The sequence below is a fragment of the Garra rufa genome, unplaced genomic scaffold, assembly GCF_049309525.1.
Source record: "Garra rufa unplaced genomic scaffold, GarRuf1.0 hap1_unplaced_028, whole genome shotgun sequence".
Taxonomy (NCBI): Eukaryota; Metazoa; Chordata; class Actinopteri; order Cypriniformes; family Cyprinidae; genus Garra; species Garra rufa.
The window spans coordinates 83,956-90,869 of record NW_027394303.1 but is presented as its reverse complement, the minus strand read 5'-3'; the positions used below and the strand labels follow the sequence as shown (position 1 = coordinate 90,869).

Below are 6,914 nucleotides of genomic sequence, written 5' to 3'. Positions count from 1 at the left end.
TTTAAAAAATTCTCCCCAAAACCAAATCTCTCCATCACATGTATCAAGTATTTGTGTTCAACTCTATCAAAAGCCTTTTCTAAATCCACACTTATTATATATCCTGTTTCTTTCTCCTCCTTCATGTACCATATCATATCTCTTATATTGTTAATGACATCAGTAATATCTCTTTTTAGAACAGCATATGCTTGATTTGTAGTAATTATATTTGGTACTACTATTTTCAATCGATTGGCTAAAATTTTGGCTAATATTTTATAATCTGTATTCAACATGCTTAGTGGTCTGTAGTTTTTCAGGTCTCTCTTATCACCTTTTTTCTTGTAAATTATTTTCACCATACCTTTCTTCATACTATTCGTTAAATTCCCTTTTTTAAAATTATCTATAAATATTTCATTTAAAATTGGACATAACACATCTTTAAAAACCTTATAAAATTCAGCTGTTAATCCATCTATTCCTGGACTTTTACCATTTTTCAGTTGATCAATTGCAATTCCTATTTCTAATTCCGTAATCTCACTCTCACACATTTCTTTGTCTCCCTCATTAACTTTAACCTGTATTTTACTTAATACAAATTCCTCATCTTCTAAAACTATCTCATTTTTGGTAAATAAATGCTTATAGAATTCTCTGACTTCTTCCAAAATTCCTGTTTTATCTTCTACAATCCTCGCATCTTCTGTTTTAATACTTTTTATTATATCTGCTCTCTGTCTTGTTTTTTCTAATTCATAAAAATATTTCGTACTTCTTTCTCCTTCTACAATGTCTTTCGCCCTACTTCTTATTATTGCTCCTTTACACTTCTCTTCTTCTATTTTCTTTAATTCTTCCTGTAATTCTATTATCTTATCAATATTTTCATCATGCTCATTTACTTTCCTCATTTCTTCATCCCACTCTTTTTTAATCTTATTTTCTTTCATCTTTTTGACTTTTTGCCATTTTTTTGAATATTCCATTGAGAATTTTTTTATTCTTTTTTTTAGAATGTCCCACCAAAACCCTTTTTCTATTTCATACATTTCCTCATTTACACTATTAATTATTATACTTTCTATTTCCATTCTGTATATTTCATTTTTTAGAAGTTCTGCATTTAATATCCACACCCCTGGTCCTTTATCAGCCTCATTAAAATTAATCAATATCCATAAAAAATCATGATCACTCTCACTATAATTTTTGTAAGACGCCTTAGTGACATAATATGCTTCCTTTTTCTTACATAAAAATAAGTCTATTCTACTTTGCTTTAGAACTCTATCAACAATTTGTCTTCTTGAATATTCTCTTTTCATACCATTCCTCTCTCTCCACACATCCACCATATTATATTTCTCCATTATGTTATGTAGTTCATTCCTCCCTCTATCTCTTCTAAATCCCATTGAATCATCTACATCAATTCTCTGTATTACAGTGTTAAAATCACCTAACACCATAATGTTGTCATGTTTTTCTATTAACTCATTCATATCCCTGTAAAAATTAAATTTATCTCTTTCATCATTTGGTGCATGTATATTACACACTTTCATTTCTTTTCCATTACACACAAATTTAACAATTATTATTCTTCCCTTTGTGTCTTTATAATCTATATTTACTTCTTCAAATACTCCTTTTCTTATTAAAATAGCTACCCCTCTCTTCCTTTCCATATCACAGTTACTATATATTTCTCCGTTCCATAATTTTCTAATTTCATCACTTATTTTATCTTCCCATTTCGTTTCTTGTAAACATAGCACATCACATTTTTTGGTCAGACACATTAATCTTTCAAACTTTTGACATTTGGATAATCCTCTAGCATTCAGCGATACAATTGATATAGAGCTCATTAAAGAAAAGATTGGAAAAACCAAAACCCACCATTCAATCCGTTTCATTGTCTTTCAAAAAAGTATTTTTTACTTCACCCATTTCAGCTTTCCTCCTCTCCAGTCTTTCCTTTTGCTCTTCTCTTCTTATCTTCTGCCTTTTAAGAACCTGTTGAATGTCTAAGCCATCTTTTCTTGTTTTTACACATCTATTCAGTCTTTCTTTTCCTTTGTTTTCCATTCCACGAATTTCCCCCCCATTGTCTGCTCCTCTTACCTCAGTCAGTGTCTTTATTCCCTTATCCTCAGCTTTTTCTTTTTCTTGTCCTTTTTCGTAGTCCAGTTCATTAGTGTCCACATCGTCCTGTTCCTTAGAAAATCCTTCTTTAATCAAATTTATATCCTCTTTGTTCGCTCCTCCTCCCATCTCCATTCCTTGTTCTTCATCTTCCTTCTTTTCTTTATTCTCATCTATGTTGTTGTTCTCCTCTTCCTCGTCATCTTGTTTCTCGTCCTCTCCTTGCGTCTGCCTTTGTGAGTCATTTAACCTCTCAATTGTTGTAACTCCCATTACCTCTTGTATTTCCATTCCTGGATCTTCATTTTCCTCGTCTTCTATCTCGCATCTGCATCTTAACATTGTCTTTTGGCAGCCTTGGCACCGCGGGACTTTACAGTCTCGCGCATAATGCCCCTGCTCAAGACAATTTCTGCATGTGAATTGTGGGCAGTCCTTTTTTTCATGCTCCGGACTTACACAGATCCTGCATGTCTTCACTTGATTATCGTGAATCACTCTGAAGTACTGCACTCCTTCTTCAGTCCTGAAGCTTGTGTTGTATGGTAAAGACGTCACCTCTTGTGGAAACTTTACCCTCAAAAATCGTGTTCCGTCTGCCACCGTTGTCCCGGGATGATATCTTCTTCTTAGTGGTAGAATGGGAGTTACACCCCAATTGATTAGTTTTTGACTGATTTCCTCATCTTCAATATAGCTGGGCAGACTCAAGAAAGACACCATTCTTTCTGTTGCACACAATTTCCTTATCTCACATTCTTGTCCGTTTATCATTATTCCATTCAACAGCAAATCACAGTCCATCTCACTTTCCATAGTCATTTCAAAATCATAATTATTTTTTCTTCTCAGTCCGATCAATTTTCCCATTCCAACTTTCTCTTCAACTGCTTTAATTATCATTGGTATTGTTATATTTTCTATATCTTTAACAGTCATTGTTAATGTTGCTTCTTTCTTGTATTCCCTCTGATACCTTGTTTGTTTGCTTAATTTCTGTATCATTTGTTGTCGTTGAGATAAAACATTTCTTTTTTCTCCAACTTCTTTCTCAATTCCAATACCTTCAGTTGATTGTAGATCTCCTTTCCGTTCTTGTCCAGTTGTTTTTCTTTCTTGTTTCCTCCTTGAAACCACCGTCGCCCACGTTTCATTATTGTTTTCTCCATGTCTTTCATTTATATTCCTTTCAGTTATGTCTGCAACAAATCCTGGTTCCGCATTTCCCATCTCATGTTGTTTTACCAGTCCGTGTTCTTTGTCCATTAAATCCATATTTTGGTTGTCTCAAACCCCAAACAGAAAGACCTGTTTGGGGTTAAAAAAAAACCTTCCTCAAAAAAAAAACTCCTTCTAACTAAAAAACAAACAAAATAAATGTGAAAAAACACCCAGAAAAATGGTGAGCCTATCTCACCTACTGCACACTACAAACTGCCAACTCACTTCCTGTTTGCTCTCTAGCGCCTCAGGTGGGGGTATGGCCGTAAGCGAGGGCTGCTTCAAAAAGTGGGCTATTTAAAGATCAGCCTCCGTAAAAGCCAGCATATTATATAAATAGTGAAGAAAAGGCAAAAGCTTACAGCACCTGGTATTCCCAGGCGGTCTCCCATCCAAGTGTAACAATCGGCCTTATCAGCCGAGTTACAAGACTAAAATGGGATCAGATTTAACTGTGAGAGATGACTAGTGGTTAAAAGAATGAGACATAAAAGAAGATTGGTTTAAATAGATTTGGTTTATTTACAAGGTTCACATAAAAGACTTTAAAACAACACGATAAAACGAGGTAAACGCTGTTAAAAGAATACAGTTCATTTGTCCATACCCTAAAAACAGTCCAAGAATCCCAGTGTGTTGATAAGTCCAATGTGAGTGTCCACCGGTGTATATACAATCCACAGAAAGTGTAATCCAAAGTTTGCAGGTGGTGAATGGAAAGGTGAGCTCTAAAATTAGCAACTCCTCAATCCAACAGTTTGGTGACTGTCCTTTGTTTGTCATGCTGCTCTCTTATACAGTTGTACTTCCTGCTTCCTGTCATGTGTCTAGTCACATGGCAGGCCAACCATCCATTTTTTAAAGACACACACTCACTTAAAATGTTAAGAGTAATAAAATGGCCTAAAAAACATGTAAAACACTTAAAACTCTATAATACATTTAAATGATTGTAATAAATAGAGCGGTAAAACACGTCTTTCTAAAAGCCAGCATATTATATAAATAGTGAAGAAAAGGCAAAAGCTTACAGCACCTGGTATTCCCAGGCGGTCTCCCATCCAAGTACTAAGCAGGCCCGACGCTGCTTAGCTTCCGAGATCAGACGAGATCGGGCGCTCTCAGCGCGGTATGGCCGTAAGCGAGGGCTGCTCCAAAAAGTGGGCTATTTAAAGATCAGCCTCCGTAAAAGCCAGCATATTATATAAATAGTGAAGAAAAGGCAAAAGCTTACAGCACCTGGTATTCCCAGGCGGTCTCCCATCCAAGTGTAACAATCGGCCTTATCAGCCGAGTTACAAGACTAAAATGGGATCAGATTTAACTGTGAGAGATGACTAGTGGTTAAAAGAATGAGACATAAAAGAAGATTGGTTTAAATAGATTTGGTTTATTTACAAGGTTCACATAAAAGACTTTAAAACAACACGATAAAACGAGGTAAACGCTGTTAAAAGAATACAGTTCATTTGTCCATACCCTAAAAACAGTCCAAGAATCCCAGTGTGTTGATAAGTCCAATGTGAGTGTCCACCGGTGTATATACAATCCACAGAAAGTGTAATCCAAAGTTTGCAGGTGGTGAATGGAAAGGTGAGCTCTAAAATTAGCAACTCCTCAATCCAACAGTTTGGTGACTGTCCTTTGTTTGTCATGCTGCTCTCTTATACAGTTGTACTTCCTGCTTCCTGTCATGTGTCTAGTCACATGGCAGGCCAACCATCCATTTTTTAAAGACACACACTCACTTAAAATGTTAAGAGTAATAAAATGGCCTAAAAAACATGTAAAACACTTAAAACTCTATAATACATTTAAATGATTGTAATAAATAGAGCGGTAAAACACGTCTTTCTAAAAGCCAGCATATTATATAAATAGTGAAGAAAAGGCAAAAGCTTACAGCACCTGGTATTCCCAGGCGGTCTCCCATCCAAGTACTAAGCAGGCCCGACGCTGCTTAGCTTCCGAGATCAGACGAGATCGGGCGCTCTCAGCGCGGTATGGCCGTAAGCGAGGGCTGCTCCAAAAAGTGGGCTATTTAAAGATCAGCCTCCGTAAAAGCCAGCATATTATATAAATAGTGAAGAAAAGGCAAAAGCTTACAGCACCTGGTAATCCCAGGCGGTCTCCCATCCAAGTGTAACAATCGGCCTTATCAGCCGAGTTACAAGACTAAAATGGGGTCAGATTTAACTGTGAGAGATGACTAGTGGTTAAAAGAATGAGACATAAAAGAAGATTGGTTTAAATAGATTTGGTTTATTTACAAGGTTCACATAAAAGACTTTAAAACAACACGATAAAACGAGGTAAACGCTGTTAAAAGAATACAGTTCATTTGTCCATACCCTAAAAACAGTCCAAGAATCCCAGTGTGTTGATAAGTCCAATGTGAGTGTCCACCGGTGTATATACAATCCACAGAAAGTGTAATCCAAAGTTTGCAGGTGGTGAATGGAAAGGTGAGCTCTAAAATTAGCAACTCCTCAATCCAACAGTTTGGTGACTGTCCTTTGTTTGTCATGCTGCTCTCTTATACAGTTGTACTTCCTGCTTCCTGTCATGTGTCTAGTCACATGGCAGGCCAACCATCCATTTTTAAAGACACACACTCACTTAAAATGTTAAGAGTAATAAAATGGCCTAAAAAACATGTAAAACACTTAAAACTCTATAATACATTTAAATGATTGTAATAAATAGAGCGGTAAAACACGTCTTTCTAAAAGCCAGCATATTATATAAATAGTGAAGAAAAGGCAAAAGCTTACAGCACCTGGTATTCCCAGGCGGTCTCCCATCCAAGTACTAAGCAGGCCCGACGCTGCTTAGCTTCCGAGATCAGACGAGATCGGGCGCTCTCAGCGCGGTATGGCCGTAAGCGAGGGCTGCTCCAAAAAGTGGGCTATTTAAAGATCAGCCTCCGTAAAAGCCAGCATATTATATAAATAGTGAAGAAAAGGCAAAAGCTTACAGCACCTGGTATTCCCAGGCGGTCTCCCATCCAAGTGTAACAATCGGCCTTATCAGCCGAGTTACAAGACTAAAATGGGGTCAGATTTAACTGTGAGAGATGACTAGTGGTTAAAAGAATGAGACATAAAAGAAGATTGGTTTAAATAGATTTGGTTTATTTACAAGGTTCACATAAAAGACTTTAAAACAACACGATAAAACGAGGTAAACGCTGTTAAAAGAATACAGTTCATTTGTCCATACCCTAAAAACAGTCCAAGAATCCCAGTGTGTTGATAAGTCCAATGTGAGTGTCCACCGGTGTATATACAATCCACAGAAAGTGTAATCCAAAGTTTGCAGGTGGTGAATGGAAAGGTGAGCTCTAAAATTAGCAACTCCTCAATCCAACAGTTTGGTGACTGTCCTTTGTTTGTCATGCTGCTCTCTTATACAGTTGTACTTCCTGCTTCCTGTCATGTGTCTAGTCACATGGCAGGCCAACCATCCATTTTTTAAAGACACACACTCACTTAAAATGTTAAGAGTAATAAAATGGCCTAAAAAACATGTAAAACACTTAAAACTCTATAATACAT

The 6,914-nt window shown here is 36.5% G+C and overlaps 3 non-coding genes across 3 annotated transcripts; all 3 read right to left on the bottom strand.

The window, feature by feature from the left end:
• Window positions 1–4,381: 4,381 nt before the first annotated feature.
• Window positions 4,382–4,500, bottom strand: LOC141315417 (5S ribosomal RNA). Its single transcript, XR_012350903.1, has one exon. It is a non-coding gene; the product is annotated as a 5S ribosomal RNA (ribosomal RNA).
• A 753-nt stretch (window positions 4,501–5,253) lies between these two features.
• Window positions 5,254–5,372, bottom strand: LOC141315414 (5S ribosomal RNA). The gene has a single exon (XR_012350901.1). It is a non-coding gene; the product is annotated as a 5S ribosomal RNA (ribosomal RNA).
• A 752-nt stretch (window positions 5,373–6,124) lies between these two features.
• Window positions 6,125–6,243, bottom strand: LOC141315413 (5S ribosomal RNA). The gene has a single exon (XR_012350900.1). It is a non-coding gene; the product is annotated as a 5S ribosomal RNA (ribosomal RNA).
• Window positions 6,244–6,914: the final 671 nt, after the last annotated feature.